Here is a 17,780-nt window from a genome sequence, read left to right as displayed (position 1 = left end):
AAAATCATTCAGTATATGATAGTGAATGAATTGTAGTCTGAAAATTTGTGGAGAATGTTATGCAACTGAAAATTGGTTGACAATTTCTATATCAAGTTTTATGAATGGGTCCAAAAATGTCACCATGAGTTAAAAGAGGAATTCATATGGCCTATCTAAACCATCAACAAAATGTATTTAAGACTATACTTTCAGGGATCATTTCTATAGGCAATGATGGGAGAAATGTGCTTGAAAGTGTCCAAACTCGCCAACCACCATGATGAGTTTAAGAACTCTCTTCTCAGCATGAAGGCAGTTAGCAATTCTGTTTCATGCAGATGTTGTTAGCTTTTGATGACTGTCCTACTTCTTAATAAAGAAGTGGTAGAAGAGGGCTCATTCAGAGTGGCTGATTACACACTTTAAAATCAACTATGGTTATTTAAAACTAAGTTTGTATAATGTTTAATATCCTTGAAAGAATACACATTGATGTTTCAACATTACGGAATCAGAATGTTTTTTATGATATAGGAATAAAAGCAATGTCTAAGAGTATTATTTTACATTTTAATTGTAACCTTCTTTTAGTGGTTCATGTCAATGAGGACTTGAAAAATGTAAAGTGTGCTTTCCTTAAAAGAACATTTTGTTTGCAGTGTATTTGTTTAATAATTGTTTAATTCTTTAGCAAATCAGCAATTAATGCAAGCCACTAGTTTATTTCCTATATGCAATATAAGAAATTTTGAAGTACCAATGCTATTAGTGCATTGGTTTCATTGTTAAGTGTTCTGTTTAATATTTTGGCTTAAACAAGTTTATATATGCAAAAATTATAATATGTTACCTAATACAATCTTAAAATGTGTCTACTCTCACAGAAAATCATTCAGTATATGATAGTGAACGAATTGTAGTCTGAAAATTTGTGGAGAATGTTATGCAACTGAAAATTGGTTGACAATTTCTATATCAAGTTTTATGAATGGGTCCAAAAATGTCACCATGAGTTAAAAGAGGAATTCATATGGCCTATCTAAACCATCAACAAAATGTATTTAAGATTATACTTTCAGGGATCATTTCTATAGGCAATGATGGGAGAAATGTGCTTGAAAGTGTCCAAACTCGCCAACCACCATGATGAGTTTAAGAGCTCTCTTCTCAGCATGAAGGAAGTTAGCAACTCTGTTTCATGCAGATGTTGTTAACTTTTGATGACTGTCCTACTTCTTAATAAAGAAGTGGTAGAAGAGGGCTCATTCAGAGTGGCTGATTACACACTTTAAAATCAACTATGGTTATTTAAAACTAAGTTTGTATAATGTTTAATATCCTTGAAAGAATACGCATTGATGTTTCAACATTCCTGAATCAGAATGTTTTTTATGATATAGGAATAAAAGCAATGTCTAAGAGTATTATTTTACATTTTAATTGTAACCTTCTTTAAGTGGTTCATGTCAATGAGGACTTGAAAAATGTAAAGTGTGCTTTCCTTAAAAGAACCTTTTGTTTGCAGTGTATTTGTTTAATAATTGTTTAATTCTTTAGCAAATCAGCAATTAATGCAAGCCACTAGTTTATTTCCTATATGCAATATAAGAAATTTTGAAGTACCAATGCTATTAGTGCATTGGTTTCATTGTTAAGTGTTCTGATTAATATTTTGGCTTAAACAAGTTTATATATGCAAAAAGTACAACATGTTACCTAATACAATCTTAAAATGTGTCTACTCTCACAGAAAATCATTCAGTATATGATAGTGAATGAATTGTAGTCTGAAAATTTGTGGAGAATGTTATGCAACTGAAAATTGGTTGACAATTTCTATATCAAGTTTTATGAATGGGTCCAAAAATGTCTCCATGAGTTAAAAGAGGAATTCATATGGCCTATCTAAACCATCAACAAAATGTATTTAAGACTATACTTTCAGGGATCATTTCTATAGGCAATGATGGGAGAAATGTGCTTGAAAGTGTCCAAACTCGCCAACCACCATGATGAGTTTAAGAGCTCTCTTCTCAGCATGAAGGCAGTTAGCAACTCTGTTTCATGCAGATGTTGTTAGCTTTTGATGACTGTCCTACTTCTTAATAAAGAAGTGGTAGAAGAGGGCTCATTCAGAGTGGCTGATTACACACTTTAAAATCAACTATAGTTATTTAAAACTAAGTTTGTATAATGTTTAATATCCTTGAAAGAATACGCATTGATGTTTCAACATTACGGAATCAGAATGTTTTTTATGATATAGGAATAAAAGCAATGTCTAAGAGTATTATTTTACATTTTAATTGTAACCTTCTTTTAGTGGTTCATGTCAATGAGGACTTGAAAAATGTAACGTGTGCTTTCCTTAAAAGAACATTTTGTTTGCAGTGTATTTGTTTAATAATTGTTTAATTCTTTAGCAAATCAGCAATTAATGCAAGCCACTAGTTTATTTCCTATATGCAATATAAGAAATTTTGAAGTACCAATGCTATTAGTGCATTGGTTTCATTGTTAAGTGTTCTGTTTAATATTTTGGCTTAAACAAGTTTATATATGCAAAAATTATAATATGTTACCTAATACAATCTTAAAATGTGTCTACTCTCACAGAAAATCATTCAGTATATGATAGTGAATGAATTGTAGTCTGAAAATTTGTGGATAATGTTATGTAACTGAAAATTGGTTGACGATTTCTATATCAAGTTTTATGAATGGGTCCAAAAATGTCACCATGAGTTAAAAGAGGAATTCATATGGCTAATCTAAACCATCTACAAAATGTAATTAAGGCTATACTTCCAGGGATCATTTCTATAGGCAATGATGGGAGAAATGTGTTTGAAAGTGTCCAAACTCATCAACCACCATGATGAGTTTAAGAGCTCTCTTCTCAGCATGAAGGCAGTTAGCAACTCTGTTTCATGCAGATGTTGTTAGCTTTTGATGACTGTCCTACTTCTTAATAAATAAGTGGTAGAAGAGGGCTCATTCAGAGTGGCTGATTACACACTTTAAAATCAACTATGGTTATTTAAAACTAAGTTTGTATAATGTTTAATATCCTTGAAAGAATACGCATTGATGTTTCAACATTCTTGAATCAGAATGTTTTTTATGATATAGCAATTAAAGCAATGTCTAAGAGTATTATTTTACATTTTAATTTTAACCTTCTTTAAGTGGTTCATGTCAATGAGGACTTGAAAAATGTAAAGTGTGCTTTCCTTAAAAGAACCTTTTGTTTGCAGTGTATTTGTTTAATAATTGTTTAATTCTTTTGCAAATCAGCAATTAATGCAAGCCACTAGTTTATTTCCTATATGCAATATAAGAAATTTTGAAGTACCAATGCTATTAGTGCATTGGTTTCATTGTTAAGTGTTCTGTTTAATATTTTGGTTTAAACAAATTTATATATGCAAAAATTATAATATGTTACCTAATACAATCTTAAAATGTGTCTACTCTCACAGAAAATCATTCAGTATATGATAGTGAATGAATTGTAGTCTGAAAATTTGTGGAGAATGTTATGCAACTGAAAATTGGTTGACAATTTCTATATCAAGTTTTATGAATTGGTCCAAAAATGTCTCCATGAGTTAAAAGAGGAATTCATATGGCCTATCTAAACCATCAACAAAATGTATTTAAGACTATACTTTCAGGGATCATTTCTATAGGCAATGATGGGAGAAATGTGCTTGAAAGTGTCCAAACTCGCCAACCACCATGATGAGTTTAAGAGCTCTCTTCTCAGCATGAAGGCAGTTAGCAACTCTGTTTCATGCAGATGTTGTTAGCTTTTGATGACTGTCCTACTTCTTAATAAAGAAGTGGTAGAAGAGGGCTCATTCAGAGTGGCTGATTACACACTTTAAAATCAACTATGGTTATTTAAAACTAAGTTTGTATAATGTTTAATATCCTTGAAAGAATACGCATTGATGTTTCAACATTCCTGAATCAGAATGTTTCTTATGATATAGCAATTAAAGCAATGTCTAAGAGTATTATTTTACATTTTAATTTTAACCTTCTTTAAGTGGTTCATGTCAATGAGGACTTGAAAAATGTAAAGTGTGCTTTCCTTAAAATAACCTTTTGTTTGCAGTGTATTTGTTTAATAATCGTTTAATTCTTTTGCAAATCAGCAATTAATGCAAGCCACTAGTTTATTTCCTATATGCAATATAAGAAATTTTGAAGTACCAATGCTATTAGTGCATTGGTTTCATTGTTAAGTGTTCTGTTTAATATTTTGGTTTAAACAAATTTATATATGCAAAAATTATAATATGTTACCTAATACAATCTTAAAATGTGTCTACTCTCACAGAAAATCATTCAGTATATGATAGTGAATGAATTGTAGTCTGAAAAATTGTGGATAATGTTATGCAACTGAAAATTGGTTGACAATTTCTATATCAAGTTTTATGAATGGGTCCAAAAATGTCACCATGAGTTAAAAGAGGAATTCATATGGCCTATCTAAACCATCAACAAAATGTATTTAAGACTATACTTTCAGGGATCATTTTTTTAGGCAATAATGGGAGAAATGTGCTTGAAAGTGTCCAAACTCGCAAACCACCATGATGAGTTTAAGAGCTCTCTTCTCAGCATGAAGGCAGTTAGCAACTCTGTTTCATGCAGATGTTGTTAGCTTTTGATGACTGTCCTACTTCTTAATGAAGAAGTGGTAGAAGAGGGCTCATTCAGAGTGGCTGATTACACACTTTAAAATCAACTATGGTTATTTAAAAGTAAGTTTGTATAATGTTTAATATCCTTGAAAGAATACGCATTGATGTTTCAAAATTCCTAAATCAGAATGTTTTTTTATGATATAGGAATAAAAGCAATGTCTAAGAGTATTATTTTACATTTTAATTGTAACCTTCTTTAAGTGGTTCATGTCAATGAGGACTTGAAAAATGTAAAGTGTGCTTTCTTTAAAAGAACATTTTGTTTGCAGTGTATTTGTTTAATAATTGTTTAATTCTTTAGCAAATCAGCAATTAATGCAAGCCGCTAGTTTATTTCCTATATGCAATATAAGAAATTTTGAAGTACCAATGCTATTAGTGCATTGGTTTCATTGTTAAGTGTTCTGTTTAATATTTTGGCTTAAACAAGTTTATATATGCAAAAATGATAACATGTTACCTAATACAATCTTAAAATGTGTCTACTCTCACAGAAAATCATTCAGTATATGATAGTGAATGAATTGTAGTCTGAAAATTTGTGGAGAATGTTATGCAACTGAAAATTGGTTGACAATTTCTATATCAAGTTTTATGAATGGGTCCAAAAATGTCACCATGAGTTAAAAGAGGAATTCATATGGCCTATCTAAACCATCAACAAAATGTATTTAAGACTATACTTTCAGGGATCTTTTCTATAGGCAATGATGGGAGAAATGTGCTTGAAAGTGTCCAAACTCGCCAACCACCATGATGAGTTTAAGAACTCTCTTCTCAGCATGAAGGCAGTTAGCAATTCTGTTTCATGCAGATGTTGTTAGCTTTTGATGACTGTCCTACTTCTTAATAAAGAAGTGGTAGAAGAGGGCTCATTCAGAGTGGCTGATTACACACTTTAAAATCAACTATGGTTATTTAAAACTAAGTTTGTATAATGTTTAATATCCTTGAAAGAATACACATTGATGTTTCAACATTACGGAATCAGAATGTTTTTTATGATATAGGAATAAAAGCAATGTCTAAGAGTATTATTTTACATTTTAATTGTAACCTTCTTTTAGTGGTTCATGTCAATGAGGACTTGAAAAATGTAAAGTGTGCTTTCCTTAAAAGAACCTTTTGTTTGCAGTGTATTTGTTTAATAATTGTTTAATTCTTTAGCAAATCAGCAATTAATGCAAGCCACTAGTTTATTTCCTATATGCAATATAAGAAATGTTGAAGTACCAATGCTATTAGTGCATTGGTTTCATTGTTAAGTATTCTGATTAATATTTTGGCTTAAACAAGTTTATATATGCAAAAAGTTTAACATGTTACCTAATACAATATTAAAATGTGTCTACTCTCACAGAAAATCATTCAGTATATGATAGTGAATGAATTGTAGTCTGAAAATTTGTGGAGAATGTTATGCAACTGAAAATTGGTTGACAATTTCTATATCAAGTTTTATGAATGGGTCCAAAAATGTCTCCATGAGTTAAAAGAGGAATTCATATGGCCTATCTAAACCATCAACAAAATGTATTTAAGACTATACTTTCAGGGATCATTTCTATAGGCAATAATGGGAGAAATGTGCTTGAAAGTGTCCAAACTCGCAAACCACCATGATGAGTTTAAGAGCTCTCTTCTCAGCATGAAGGCAGTTAGCAACTCTGTTTCATGCAGATGTTGTTAGCTTTTGATGACTGTCCTACTTCTTAATAAAGAAGTGGTAGAAGAGGGCTCATTCAGAGTGGCTGATTACACACTTTAAAATCAACTATGGTTATTTAAAAGTAAGTTTGTATAATGTTTAATATCCTTGAAAGAATACGCATTGATGTTTCAACATTCCTAAATCAGAATGTTTTTTTATGATATAGGAATAAAAGCAATGTCTAAGAGTATTATTTTACATTTTAATTGTAACCTTCTTTAAGTGGTTCATGTCAATGAGGACTTGAAAAATGTAAAGTGTGCTTTCCTTAAAAGAACATTTTGTTTGCAGTGTATTTGTTTAATAATTGTTTAATTCTTTAGCAAATCAGCAATTAATGCAAGCCACTAGTTTATTTCCTATATGCAATATAAGAAATTTTGAAGTACCAATGCTATTAATGCATTGGTTTCATTGTTAAGTGTTCTGTTTAATATTTTGGCTTAAACAAGTTTATATATGCAAAAATGATAACATGTTACCTAATACAATCTTAAAATGTGTCTACTCTCACAGAAAATCATTCAGTATATGATAGTGAATGAATTGTAGTCTGAAAATTTGTGGAGAATGTTATGCAACTGAAAATTGGTTGACAATTTCTATATCAAGTTTTATGAATGGGTCCAAAAATGTCACCATGAGTTAAAAGAGGAATTCATATGGCCTATCTAAACCATCAACAAAATGTATTTAAGACTATACTTTCAGGGATCATTTCTATAGGCAATGATGGGAGAAATGTGCTTGAAAGTGTCCAAACTCGCCAACCACCACCATGATGAGTTTAAGAACTCTCTTCTCAGCATGAAGGCAGTTAGCAATTCTGTTTCATGCAGATGTTGTTAGCTTTTGATGACTGTCCTACTTCTTAATAAAGAAGTGGTAGAAGAGGGCTCATTCAGAGTGGCTGATTACACACTTTAAAATCAACTATGGTTATTTAAAACTAAGTTTGTATAATGTTTAATATCCTTGAAAGAATACACATTGATGTTTCAACATTCCTAAATCAGAATGTTTTTTTATGATAAAGGAATAAAAGCAATGTCTAAGAGTATTATTTTACATTTTAATTGTAACCTTCTTTAAGTGGTTCATGTCAATGAGGACTTGAAAAATGTAAAGTGTGCTTTCCTTAAAAGAACATTTTGTTTGCAGTTTATTTGTTTAATAATTGTTTAATTATTTAGCAAATCAGCAATTAATGCAAGCCACTAGTTTATTTCCTATATGCAATATAAGAAATTTTGAAGTACCAATGCTGTTAGTGCATTGGTTTCATTGTTAAGTGTTCTGTTTAATATTTTGGCTTAAACAAGTTTATATATGCAAAAATTATAATATGTTACCTAATACAATCTTAAAATGTGTCTACTCTCACAGAAAATCATTCAGTATATGATAGTGAATGAATTGTAGTCTGAAAATTTGTGGATAATGTTATGCAACTGAAAATTGGTTGACAATTTCTATATCAAGTTTTATGAATGGGTCCAAAAATGTCACCATGAGTTAAAAGAGGAATTCATATGGCCTATCTAAACCATCAACAAAATGTAGCTAAGATTATACTTTCAGGGATCATTTCTATAGGCAATGATGGGAGAAATGTGCTTGAAAGTGTCAAAACTCGCCAACCACCATGATGAGATTAAGAGCTCTCTTCTCAGCATGAAGGCAGTTAGCAACTCTGTTTCATGCAGATGTTGTTAGCTTTTGATGACTGTCCTACTTCTTAATAAAGAAGTGGTAGAATAGGGCTCATTCAGAGTGGCTGATTACACAATTTAAAATCAACTATGGTTATTTAAAACTAAGTTTGTATAATGTTTAATATCCTTGAAAGAATACGCATTGATGTTTCAACATTCCTGAATCAGAATGTTTTTTTATGATATAGGAATAAAAGCAATGTCTAAGAGTATTATTTTACATTTTAATTGTAACCTTCTTTAAGTGGTTCATGTCAATGAGGACTTGAAAAATGTAAAGTGTGCTTTCCTTAAAAGAACCTTTTGTTTGCAGTGTATTTGTTTAATAATTGTTTAATTCTTTAGCAAATCAGCAATTAATGCAAGCCACTAGTTTATTTCCTATATGCAATATAAGAAATTTTGAAGTACCAATGCTATTAGTGCATTGGTTTCATTGTTAAGTGTTCTGATTAATTTTTTGGCTTAAACAAGTTTATATATGCAAAAAGTATAACATGTTACCTAATACAATATTAAAATGTGTCTACTCTCACAGAAAATCATTCAGTATATGATAGTGAATGAATTGTAGTTTGAAAATTTGTGGAGAATGTTATGCAACTGAAAATTGGTTGACAATTTCTATATCAAGTTTTATGAATGGGTCCAAAAATGTCTCCATGAGTTAAAAGAGGAATTCATATGGCCTATCTAAACCATCAACAAAATGTATTTAAGACTATACTTTCAGGGATCATTTCTATAGGCAATAATGGGAGAAATGTGCTTGAAAGTGTCCAAACTCGCAAACCACCATGATGAGTTTAAGAGCTCTCTTCTCAGCATGAAGGCAGTTAGCAACTCTGTTTCATGCAGATGTTGTTAGCTTTTGATGACTGTCCTACTTCTTAATGAAGAAGTGGTAGAAGAGGGCTCATTCAGAGTGGCTGATTACACACTTTAAAATCAACTATGGTTATTTAAAAGTAAGTTTGTATAATGTTTAATATCCTTGAAAGAATACGCATTGATGTTTCAAAATTCCTAAATCAGAATGTTTTTTTATGATATAGGAATAAAAGCAATGTCTAAGAGTATTATTTTACATTTTAATTGTAACCTTCTTTAAGTGGTTCATGTCAATGAGGACTTGAAAAATGTAAAGTGTGCTTTCTTTAAAAGAACATTTTGTTTGCAGTGTATTTGTTTAATAATTGTTTAATTCTTTAGCAAATCAGCAATTAATGCAAGCCGCTAGTTTATTTCCTATATGCAATATAAGAAATTTTGAAGTACCAATGCTATTAGTGCATTGGTTTCATTGTTAAGTGTTCTGTTTAATATTTTGGCTTAAACAAGTTTATATATGCAAAAATGATAACATGTTACCTAATACAATCTTAAAATGTGTCTACTCTCACAGAAAATCATTCAGTATATGATAGTGAATGAATTGTAGTCTGAAAATTTGTGGAGAATGTTATGCTACTGAAAATTGGTTGACAATTTCTATATCAAGTTTTATGAATGGGTCCAAAAATGTCACCATGAGTTAAAAGAGGAATTCATATGGCCTATCTAAACCATCAACAAAATGTATTTAAGACTATACTTTCAAGGATCATTTCTATAGGCAATGATGGGAGAAATGTGCTTGAAAGTGTCCAAACTCGCCAACCACCGTGATGAGTTTAAGAACTCTCTTCTCAGCATGAAGGCAGTTAGCAATTCTGTTTCATGCAGATGTTGTTAGCTTTTGATGACTGTCCTACTTCTTAATAAAGAAGTGGTAGAAGAGGGCTCATTCAGAGTGGCTGATTACACACTTTAAAATCAACTATGGTTATTTAAAACTAAGTTTGTATAATGTTTAATATCCTTGAAAGAATACACATTGATGTTTCAACATTACGGAATCAGAATGTTTTTTATGATATAGGAATAAAAGCAATGTCTAAGAGTATTATTTTACATTTTAATTGTAACCTTCTTTTAGTGGTTCATGTCAATGAGGACTTGAAAAATGTAAAGTGTGCTTTCCTTAAAAGAACATTTTGTTTGCAGTGTATTTGTTTAATAATTGTTTAATTCTTTAGCAAATCAGCAATTAATGCAAGCCACTAGTTTATTTCCTATATGCAATATAAGAAATTTTGAAGTACCAATGCTATTAGTGCATTGGTTTCATTGTTAAGTGTTCTGTTTAATATTTTGGCTTAAACAAGTTTATATATGCAAAAATTATAATATGTTACCTAATACAATCTTAAAATGTGTCTACTCTCACAGAAAATCATTCAGTATATGATAGTGAACGAATTGTAGTCTGAAAATTTGTGGAGAATGTTATGCAACTGAAAATTGGTTGACAATTTCTATATCAAGTTTTATGAATGGGTCCAAAAATGTCACCATGAGTTAAAAGAGGAATTCATATGGCCTATCTAAACCATCAACAAAATGTATTTAAGACTATACTTTCAGGGATCATTTCTATAGGCAATGATGGGAGAAATGTGCTTGAAAGTGTCCAAACTCGCCAACCACCATGATGAGTTTAAGAGCTCTCTTCTCAGCATGAAGGCAGTTAGCAACTCTGTTTCATGCAGATGTTGTTAGCTTTTGATGACTGTCCTACTTCTTAATGAAGAAGTGGTAGAAGAGGGCTCATTCAGAGTGGCTGATTACACACTTTAAAATCAACTATGTTTATTTAAAAGTAAGTTTGTATAATGTTTAATATCTTTGAAAGAATACGCATTGATGTTTCAAAATTCCTAAATCAGAATGTTTTTTTTATGATATAGGAATAAAAGCAATGTCTAAGAGTATTATTTTACATTTTAATTGTAACCTTCTTTAAGTGGTTCATGTCAATGAGGACTTGAAAAATGTAAAGTGTGCTTTCTTTAAAAGAACATTTTGTTTGCAGTGTATTTGTTTAATAATTGTTTAATTCTTTAGCAAATCAGCAATTAATGCAAGCCGCTAGTGTATTTCCTATATGCAATATAAGAAATTTTGAAGTACCAATGCTATTAGTGCATTGGTTTCATTGTTAAGTGTTCTGTTTAATATTTTGGCTTAAACAAGTTTATATATGCAAAAATGATAACATGTTACCTAATACAATCTTAAAATGTGTCTACTCTCACAGAAAATCATTCAGTATATGATAGTGAATGAATTGTAGTCTGAAAATTTGTGGAGAATGTTATGCAACTGAAAATTGGTTGACAATTTCTATATCAAGTTTTATGAATGGGTCCAAAAATGTCACCATGAGTTAAAAGAGGAATTCATATGGCCTATCTAAACCATCAACAAAATGTATTTAAGACTATACTTTCAGGGATCATTTCTATAGGCAATGATGGGAGAAATGTGCTTGAAAGTGTCCAAACTCGCCAACCACCATGATGAGTTTAAGAACTCTCTTCTCAGCATGAAGGCAGTTAGCAATTCTGTTTCATGCAGATGTTGTTAGCTTTTGATGACTGTCCTACTTCTTAATAAAGAAGTGGTAGAAGAGGGCTCATTCAGAGTGGCTGATTACACACTTTAAAATCAACTATGGTTATTTAAAACTAAGTTTGTATAATGTTTAATATCCTTGAAAGAATACACATTGATGTTTCAACATTACGGAATCAGAATGTTTTTTATGATATAGGAATAAAAGCAATGTCTAAGAGTATTATTTTACATTTTAATTGTAACCTTCTTTTAGTGGTTCATGTCAATGAGGACTTGAAAAATGTAAAGTGTGCTTTCCTTAAAAGAACATTTTGTTTGCAGTGTATTTGTTTAATAATTGTTTAATTCTTTAGCAAATCAGCAATTAATGCAAGCCACTAGTTTATTTCCTATATGCAATATAAGAAATTTTGAAGTACCAATGCTATTAGTGCATTGGTTTCATTGTTAAGTGTTCTGTTTAATATTTTGGCTTAAACAAGTTTATATATGCAAAAATTATAATATGTTACCTAATACAATCTTAAAATGTGTCTACTCTCACAGAAAATCATTCAGTATATGATAGTGAACGAATTGTAGTCTGAAAATTTGTGGAGAATGTTATGCAACTGAAAATTGGTTGACAATTTCTATATCAAGTTTTATGAATGGGTCCAAAAATGTCACCATGAGTTAAAAGAGGAATTCATATGGCCTATCTAAACCATCAACAAAATGTATTTAAGATTATACTTTCAGGGATCATTTCTATAGGCAATGATGGGAGAAATGTGCTTGAAAGTGTCCAAACTCGCCAACCACCATGATGAGTTTAAGAGCTCTCTTCTCAGCATGAAGGAAGTTAGCAACTCTGTTTCATGCAGATGTTGTTAACTTTTGATGACTGTCCTACTTCTTAATAAAGAAGTGGTAGAAGAGGGCTCATTCAGAGTGGCTGATTACACACTTTAAAATCAACTATGGTTATTTAAAACTAAGTTTGTATAATGTTTAATATCCTTGAAAGAATACGCATTGATGTTTCAACATTCCTGAATCAGAATGTTTTTTATGATATAGGAATAAAAGCAATGTCTAAGAGTATTATTTTACATTTTAATTGTAACCTTCTTTAAGTGGTTCATGTCAATGAGGACTTGAAAAATGTAAAGTGTGCTTTCCTTAAAAGAACCTTTTGTTTGCAGTGTATTTGTTTAATAATTGTTTAATTCTTTAGCAAATCAGCAATTAATGCAAGCCACTAGTTTATTTCCTATATGCAATATAAGAAATTTTGAAGTACCAATGCTATTAGTGCATTGGTTTCATTGTTAAGTGTTCTGATTAATATTTTGGCTTAAACAAGTTTATATATGCAAAAAGTACAACATGTTACCTAATACAATCTTAAAATGTGTCTACTCTCACAGAAAATCATTCAGTATATGATAGTGAATGAATTGTAGTCTGAAAATTTGTGGAGAATGTTATGCAACTGAAAATTGGTTGACAATTTCTATATCAAGTTTTATGAATGGGTCCAAAAATGTCTCCATGAGTTAAAAGAGGAATTCATATGGCCTATCTAAACCATCAACAAAATGTATTTAAGACTATACTTTCAGGGATCATTTCTATAGGCAATGATGGGAGAAATGTGCTTGAAAGTGTCCAAACTCGCCAACCACCATGATGAGTTTAAGAGCTCTCTTCTCAGCATGAAGGCAGTTAGCAACTCTGTTTCATGCAGATGTTGTTAGCTTTTGATGACTGTCCTACTTCTTAATAAAGAAGTGGTAGAAGAGGGCTCATTCAGAGTGGCTGATTACACACTTTAAAATCAACTATAGTTATTTAAAACTAAGTTTGTATAATGTTTAATATCCTTGAAAGAATACGCATTGATGTTTCAACATTACGGAATCAGAATGTTTTTTATGATATAGGAATAAAAGCAATGTCTAAGAGTATTATTTTACATTTTAATTGTAACCTTCTTTTAGTGGTTCATGTCAATGAGGACTTGAAAAATGTAACGTGTGCTTTCCTTAAAAGAACATTTTGTTTGCAGTGTATTTGTTTAATAATTGTTTAATTCTTTAGCAAATCAGCAATTAATGCAAGCCACTAGTTTATTTCCTATATGCAATATAAGAAATTTTGAAGTACCAATGCTATTAGTGCATTGGTTTCATTGTTAAGTGTTCTGTTTAATATTTTGGCTTAAACAAGTTTATATATGCAAAAATTATAATATGTTACCTAATACAATCTTAAAATGTGTCTACTCTCACAGAAAATCATTCAGTATATGATAGTGAATGAATTGTAGTCTGAAAATTTGTGGATAATGTTATGTAACTGAAAATTGGTTGACAATTTCTATATCAAGTTTTATGAATGGGTCCAAAAATGTCACCATGAGTTAAAAGAGGAATTCATATGGCTAATCTAAACCATCTACAAAATGTAATTAAGGCTATACTTCCAGGGATCATTTCTATAGGCAATGATGGGAGAAATGTGTTTGAAAGTGTCCAAACTCATCAACCACCATGATGAGTTTAAGAGCTCTCTTCTCAGCATGAAGGCAGTTAGCAACTCTGTTTCATGCAGATGTTGTTAGCTTTTGATGACTGTCCTACTTCTTAATAAATAAGTGGTAGAAGAGGGCTCATTCAGAGTGGCTGATTACACACTTTAAAATCAACTATGGTTATTTAAAACTAAGTTTGTATAATGTTTAATATCCTTGAAAGAATACGCATTGATGTTTCAACATTCTTGAATCAGAATGTTTTTTATGATATAGCAATTAAAGCAATGTCTAAGAGTATTATTTTACATTTTAATTTTAACCTTCTTTAAGTGGTTCATGTCAATGAGGACTTGAAAAATGTAAAGTGTGCTTTCCTTAAAAGAACCTTTTGTTTGCAGTGTATTTGTTTAATAATTGTTTAATTCTTTTGCAAATCAGCAATTAATGCAAGCCACTAGTTTATTTCCTATATGCAATATAAGAAATTTTGAAGTACCAATGCTATTAGTGCATTGGTTTCATTGTTAAGTGTTCTGTTTAATATTTTGGTTTAAACAAATTTATATATGCAAAAATTATAATATGTTACCTAATACAATCTTAAAATGTGTCTACTCTCACAGAAAATCATTCAGTATATGATAGTGAATGAATTGTAGTCTGAAAATTTGTGGAGAATGTTATGCAACTGAAAATTGGTTGACAATTTCTATATCAAGTTTTATGAATTGGTCCAAAAATGTCTCCATGAGTTAAAAGAGGAATTCATATGGCCTATCTAAACCATCAACAAAATGTATTTAAGACTATACTTTCAGGGATCATTTCTATAGGCAATGATGGGAGAAATGTGCTTGAAAGTGTCCAAACTCGCCAACCACCATGATGAGTTTAAGAGCTCTCTTCTCAGCATGAAGGCAGTTAGCAACTCTGTTTCATGCAGATGTTGTTAGCTTTTGATGACTGTCCTACTTCTTAATAAAGAAGTGGTAGAAGAGGGCTCATTCAGAGTGGCTGATTACACACTTTAAAATCAACTATGGTTATTTAAAACTAAGTTTGTATAATGTTTAATATCCTTGAAAGAATACGCATTGATGTTTCAACATTCCTGAATCAGAATGTTTCTTATGATATAGCAATTAAAGCAATGTCTAAGAGTATTATTTTACATTTTAATTTTAACCTTCTTTAAGTGGTTCATGTCAATGAGGACTTGAAAAATGTAAAGTGTGCTTTCCTTAAAATAACCTTTTGTTTGCAGTGTATTTGTTTAATAATCGTTTAATTCTTTTGCAAATCAGCAATTAATGCAAGCCACTAGTTTATTTCCTATATGCAATATAAGAAATTTTGAAGTACCAATGCTATTAGTGCATTGGTTTCATTGTTAAGTGTTCTGTTTAATATTTTGGTTTAAACAAATTTATATATGCAAAAATTATAATATGTTACCTAATACAATCTTAAAATGTGTCTACTCTCACAGAAAATCATTCAGTATATGATAGTGAATGAATTGTAGTCTGAAAAATTGTGGATAATGTTATGCAACTGAAAATTGGTTGACAATTTCTATATCAAGTTTTATGAATGGGTCCAAAAATGTCACCATGAGTTAAAAGAGGAATTCATATGGCCTATCTAAACCATCAACAAAATGTAGCTAAGATTATACTTTCAGGGATCATTTCTATAGGCAATGATGGGAGAAATGTGCTTGAAAGTGTCAAAACTCGCCAACCACCATGATGAGATTAAGAGCTCTCTTCTCAGCATGAAGGCAGTTAGCAACTCTGTTTCATGCAGATGTTGTTAGCTTTTGATGACTGTCCTACTTCTTAATAAAGAAGTGGTAGAAGAGGGCTCATTCAGAGTGGCTGATTACACACTTTAAAATCAACTATGGTTATTTAAAACTAAGTTTGTATAATGTTTAATATCCTTGAAAGAATACACATTGATGTTTCAACATTACGGAATCAGAATGTTTTTTATGATATAGGAATAAAAGCAATGTCTAAGAGTATTATTTTACATTTTAATTGTAACCTTCTTTTAGTGGTTCATGTCAATGAGGACTTGAAAAATGTAAAGTGTGCTTTCCTTAAAAGAACATTTTGTTTGCAGTGTATTTGTTTAATAATTGTTTAATTCTTTAGCAAATCAGCAATTAATGCAAGCCACTAGTTTATTTCCTATATGCAATATAAGAAATTTTGAAGTACCAATGCTATTAGTGCATTGGTTTCATTGTTAAGTGTTCTGTTTAATATTTTGGCTTAAACAAGTTTATATATGCAAAAATTATAATATGTTACCTAATACAATCTTAAAATGTGTCTACTCTCACAGAAAATCATTCAGTATATGATAGTGAATGAATTGTAGTCTGAAAATTTGTGGAGAATGTTATGCAACTGAAAATTGGTTGACAATTTCTATATCAAGTTTTATGAATGGGTCCAAAAATGTCACCATGAGTTAAAAGAGGAATTCATATGGCCTATCTAAACCATCAACAAAATGTATTTAAGACTATACTTTCAGGGATCATTTCTATAGGCAATGATGGGAGAAATGTGCTTGAAAGTGTCCAAACTTGCCAACCACCATGATGAGTTTAAGAGCTCTCTTCTCAGCATGAAGGAAGTTAGCAACTCTGTTTCATGCAGATGTTGTTAACTTTTGATGACTGTCCTACTTCTTAATAAAGAAGTGGTAGAAGAGGGCTCATTCAGAGTGGCTGATTACACACTTTAAAATCAACTATGGTTATTTAAAACTAAGTTTGTATAATGTTTAATATCCTTGAAAGAATACGCATTGATGTTTCAACATTCCTGAATCAGAATGTTTTTTATGATATAGCAATTAAAGCAATGTCTAAGAGTATTATTTTACATTTTAATTTTAACCTTCTTTAAGTGGTTCATGTCAATGAGGACTTGAAAAATGTAAAGTGTGCTTTCCTTAAAAGAACCTTTTGTTTGCAGTGTATTTGTTTAATAATTGTTTAATTCTTTTGCAAATCAGCAATTAATGCAAGCCACTAGTTTATTTCCTATATGCAATATAAGAAATTTTGAAGTACCAATGCTATTAGTGCATTGGTTTCATTGTTAAGTGTTCTGTTTAATATTTTGGTTTAAACAAATTTATATATGCAAAAATTATAATATGTTACCTAATACAATCTTAAAATGTGTCTACTCTCACAGAAAATCATTCAGTATATGATAGTGTATGAATTGTAGTCTGAAAATTTGTGGAGAATGTTATGCAACTGAAAATTGGTTGACAATTTCTATATCAAGTTTTATGCATGGGTCCTAAAATGTCACCATGAGTTAAAAGAGGAATTCATATGGCCTATCTAAACCATCAACAAAATGTATTTAGACTATACTTTCAGGGATCATTTCTATAGGCAATGATGGGAGAAATGTGCTTGAAAGTGTCTAAACTCGCCAACCACCATGATGAGTTTAAGAGCTCTCTTCTCAGCATGAAGGCAGTTAGCAACTCTGTTTCATGCAGATGTTGTTAGCTTTTGATGACTGTCCTACTTCTTAATAAAGAAGTGGTAGAAGAGGGCTCATTCAGAGTGGCTGATTACACACTTTAAAATCAACTATGGTTATTTAAAACTAAGTTTGTATAATGTTTAA

The 17,780-nt window shown here is 30.7% G+C and overlaps 21 non-coding genes across 21 annotated transcripts; all 21 read left to right on the top strand.

The window, feature by feature from the left end:
• The first annotated feature begins 179 nt into the window (after nt 1-179).
• On the top strand, nt 180-392 carry LOC135053532 (small nucleolar RNA U3). Its single transcript, XR_010242870.1, has one exon. It is a non-coding gene; the product is annotated as a small nucleolar RNA U3 (small nucleolar RNA).
• Nucleotides 393-1,045: 653 nt separating this feature from the next.
• LOC135053197 (small nucleolar RNA U3) lies at nt 1,046-1,258 on the top strand. Its single transcript, XR_010242579.1, has one exon. It is a non-coding gene; the product is annotated as a small nucleolar RNA U3 (small nucleolar RNA).
• Nucleotides 1,259-1,911: 653 nt separating this feature from the next.
• On the top strand, nt 1,912-2,124 carry LOC135053127 (small nucleolar RNA U3). Its single transcript, XR_010242518.1, has one exon. It is a non-coding gene; the product is annotated as a small nucleolar RNA U3 (small nucleolar RNA).
• Nucleotides 2,125-2,777: 653 nt separating this feature from the next.
• On the top strand, nt 2,778-2,990 carry LOC135053601 (small nucleolar RNA U3). The gene has a single exon (XR_010242931.1). It is a non-coding gene; the product is annotated as a small nucleolar RNA U3 (small nucleolar RNA).
• Nucleotides 2,991-3,643: 653 nt separating this feature from the next.
• On the top strand, nt 3,644-3,856 carry LOC135053126 (small nucleolar RNA U3). Its single transcript, XR_010242517.1, has one exon. It is a non-coding gene; the product is annotated as a small nucleolar RNA U3 (small nucleolar RNA).
• A 653-nt stretch (nt 3,857-4,509) lies between these two features.
• LOC135053656 (small nucleolar RNA U3) lies at nt 4,510-4,722 on the top strand. Its single transcript, XR_010242979.1, has one exon. It is a non-coding gene; the product is annotated as a small nucleolar RNA U3 (small nucleolar RNA).
• A 654-nt stretch (nt 4,723-5,376) lies between these two features.
• Nucleotides 5,377-5,589, top strand: LOC135053719 (small nucleolar RNA U3). The gene has a single exon (XR_010243034.1). It is a non-coding gene; the product is annotated as a small nucleolar RNA U3 (small nucleolar RNA).
• A 653-nt stretch (nt 5,590-6,242) lies between these two features.
• LOC135053248 (small nucleolar RNA U3) lies at nt 6,243-6,455 on the top strand. Its single transcript, XR_010242623.1, has one exon. It is a non-coding gene; the product is annotated as a small nucleolar RNA U3 (small nucleolar RNA).
• A 654-nt stretch (nt 6,456-7,109) lies between these two features.
• LOC135053772 (small nucleolar RNA U3) lies at nt 7,110-7,325 on the top strand. Its single transcript, XR_010243081.1, has one exon. It is a non-coding gene; the product is annotated as a small nucleolar RNA U3 (small nucleolar RNA).
• A 654-nt stretch (nt 7,326-7,979) lies between these two features.
• Nucleotides 7,980-8,192, top strand: LOC135053486 (small nucleolar RNA U3). Its single transcript, XR_010242831.1, has one exon. It is a non-coding gene; the product is annotated as a small nucleolar RNA U3 (small nucleolar RNA).
• Nucleotides 8,193-8,846: 654 nt separating this feature from the next.
• LOC135053194 (small nucleolar RNA U3) lies at nt 8,847-9,059 on the top strand. Its single transcript, XR_010242576.1, has one exon. It is a non-coding gene; the product is annotated as a small nucleolar RNA U3 (small nucleolar RNA).
• A 654-nt stretch (nt 9,060-9,713) lies between these two features.
• On the top strand, nt 9,714-9,926 carry LOC135053722 (small nucleolar RNA U3). Its single transcript, XR_010243037.1, has one exon. It is a non-coding gene; the product is annotated as a small nucleolar RNA U3 (small nucleolar RNA).
• Nucleotides 9,927-10,579: 653 nt separating this feature from the next.
• Nucleotides 10,580-10,792, top strand: LOC135053063 (small nucleolar RNA U3). Its single transcript, XR_010242463.1, has one exon. It is a non-coding gene; the product is annotated as a small nucleolar RNA U3 (small nucleolar RNA).
• Nucleotides 10,793-11,447: 655 nt separating this feature from the next.
• On the top strand, nt 11,448-11,660 carry LOC135053531 (small nucleolar RNA U3). Its single transcript, XR_010242869.1, has one exon. It is a non-coding gene; the product is annotated as a small nucleolar RNA U3 (small nucleolar RNA).
• Nucleotides 11,661-12,313: 653 nt separating this feature from the next.
• LOC135053196 (small nucleolar RNA U3) lies at nt 12,314-12,526 on the top strand. The gene has a single exon (XR_010242578.1). It is a non-coding gene; the product is annotated as a small nucleolar RNA U3 (small nucleolar RNA).
• Nucleotides 12,527-13,179: 653 nt separating this feature from the next.
• On the top strand, nt 13,180-13,392 carry LOC135053125 (small nucleolar RNA U3). Its single transcript, XR_010242516.1, has one exon. It is a non-coding gene; the product is annotated as a small nucleolar RNA U3 (small nucleolar RNA).
• A 653-nt stretch (nt 13,393-14,045) lies between these two features.
• LOC135053600 (small nucleolar RNA U3) lies at nt 14,046-14,258 on the top strand. Its single transcript, XR_010242930.1, has one exon. It is a non-coding gene; the product is annotated as a small nucleolar RNA U3 (small nucleolar RNA).
• Nucleotides 14,259-14,911: 653 nt separating this feature from the next.
• LOC135053124 (small nucleolar RNA U3) lies at nt 14,912-15,124 on the top strand. Its single transcript, XR_010242515.1, has one exon. It is a non-coding gene; the product is annotated as a small nucleolar RNA U3 (small nucleolar RNA).
• Nucleotides 15,125-15,777: 653 nt separating this feature from the next.
• LOC135053079 (small nucleolar RNA U3) lies at nt 15,778-15,990 on the top strand. Its single transcript, XR_010242477.1, has one exon. It is a non-coding gene; the product is annotated as a small nucleolar RNA U3 (small nucleolar RNA).
• Nucleotides 15,991-16,643: 653 nt separating this feature from the next.
• Nucleotides 16,644-16,856, top strand: LOC135053069 (small nucleolar RNA U3). The gene has a single exon (XR_010242468.1). It is a non-coding gene; the product is annotated as a small nucleolar RNA U3 (small nucleolar RNA).
• A 652-nt stretch (nt 16,857-17,508) lies between these two features.
• On the top strand, nt 17,509-17,721 carry LOC135053067 (small nucleolar RNA U3). Its single transcript, XR_010242466.1, has one exon. It is a non-coding gene; the product is annotated as a small nucleolar RNA U3 (small nucleolar RNA).
• The last annotated feature ends 59 nt before the right edge of the window (nt 17,722-17,780 follow it).

This window comes from Pseudophryne corroboree, chromosome 2 (genome assembly GCF_028390025.1).
Source record: "Pseudophryne corroboree isolate aPseCor3 chromosome 2, aPseCor3.hap2, whole genome shotgun sequence".
NCBI lineage: Eukaryota > Metazoa > Chordata > Amphibia > Anura > Myobatrachidae > Pseudophryne > Pseudophryne corroboree.
Note: the sequence above shows the minus strand (reverse complement) of the source record. Positions and strands in the feature narration are given on the sequence as shown.